The sequence below is a fragment of the Lissotriton helveticus genome, chromosome 10 (genome assembly GCF_964261635.1).
Source record: "Lissotriton helveticus chromosome 10, aLisHel1.1, whole genome shotgun sequence".
Taxonomy (NCBI): Eukaryota; Metazoa; Chordata; class Amphibia; order Caudata; family Salamandridae; genus Lissotriton; species Lissotriton helveticus.
The window spans coordinates 55,951,240-55,952,951 of NC_136071.1; the positions used below are offsets into that span (position 1 = coordinate 55,951,240).

Here is a 1,712-nt window from a genome sequence, read left to right on the forward strand (position 1 = left end):
TGGTTCGAAAGGGGTATTGAGTGTATATGAAACAAAGATATTTAAAAGAAGGCTAACATCGCATGTTTTCATGCCTGGAAAATGCCTGCTCATTCACAAAGGACAGGCCGTATAATTGTGCCTTTTATAATGTCCCATAATTATGGAGAAAAATGTTATATGCAACCACAACTAATATATTTTCTATCATTATCTGTCTTCATACAGTATGTTAACTATGGATAAAGACAATCAAACTACAGTGACAGAATTCATCCTTGTTGGATTTTCCGACCTCCTTGAGTATCAGAAAATCCTCTTCGTCCTCTTTTTATTCGCATACATTACAACATTTTCTGGAAACATTGTTATCACTGGATTGATTGTCAGCGACTCCCATCTCCACACGCCCATGTACTTTCTCCTCTGTTGCCTCTCAGTGATAGATATCTGCGTCCCCCTACCACCATTCCCAACCTGTTAATCAATCTCCTTCATGAAACTAAGACCATTTCATTTGCCAGCTGTTTCACACAGATGTTCTTCTTCCTCTCCTTTGCTAACATGGAAAGTTTCCTCCTGGCCCTGATGGCCTATGACAGGTATGTAGCCATCTGCCGGCCTCTCCATTACACCCTGATGATGAGTGGAAAGCTCTGCTTACTCCTAGTGTCTGGATCATGGGCCATTGTCTGTCTGCATTCATTGCTGTATGCAGTGTGGAGCTCCCAGCTAACATACTGTGGGCCAAACAATAGCTATCACTTCTTCTGTGAGAATATACTAGTCAACCAGCTCTCCTGCTCAGACCTCATGAATATTACACTTGTAGGATTAGTAGAGGGGAACATCTTTATGATTATACCTTCAATCTGCATTGCCATCTCCTATGGTCACATCATCACCACCATAATGAAGATGCCAACTGCTGTAGCCAAGCGCAAGACCTTTTCCACCTGCTCTTCTCACATTATTGTTGTCACACTCTTATATGGTTCAGCACTTGCTGTATATGCACAGCCTCCTACACCTATGCCAGCTCCCTCTGACAGGATCGTAAGTATAATGTATATTGTGGTGGCCCCTCTGATGAACCCTTTCATCTACACTTTGAGAAATAAAGACATTAAAGGAGCCCTGAGGAAGGCACTTGTTAGGAAGCTATTTGGGTAACATTGGGTTTAAACACAACTCTTGTCTGGTTTTATTTTTACCAGTCAAGGACATGGCAGAGGAAAGTGAAATTTGATTGTCAACGCTTTGGTTTTGTAAGACTAGTAGCGTGGCAGTGATTCAGGACCTATGGAATGACTACACCTATAGAGCCCATGATGTGGTGTCCACACTATTCCATTTGAATGAATGTCTACTTAAACCCTTATAATGGTTGAGGATGGTGCAAATAAACAGGAAGACACAAAATTGCTTTTTACGGTGTCTCTGTGGTTAGAACTGGTTAAAAATTGTTTCCAGGTAAGTTATATCAGTCACACAGTCATTCATTTTGATTTGACTGCAAGCCATAAAAGATCAAATTCATAAAATACAAGCGGTTATCAATATGAAATATTTCAGAGCAATGTGATTAACTCCTGCATTGGTGGCAAAGAGGGCATACACCAACTTAGTTAAGCCTAATCCAGATAGGAGCAATGAGGTCTGCATGAAGTGCCCTTCCTCTGAAGAAACTTTGCATTTACCACCGGAAAGTACCCCTTACTTTATTGTTCCTG

At 41.0% G+C, this 1,712-nt stretch overlaps 1 pseudogene; it reads left to right on the plus strand.

The window, feature by feature from the left end:
• Positions 1-217: 217 nt before the first annotated feature.
• LOC144783860 (olfactory receptor 1C1-like) lies at positions 218-1,152 on the plus strand (annotated as a pseudogene).
• Positions 1,153-1,712: the final 560 nt, after the last annotated feature.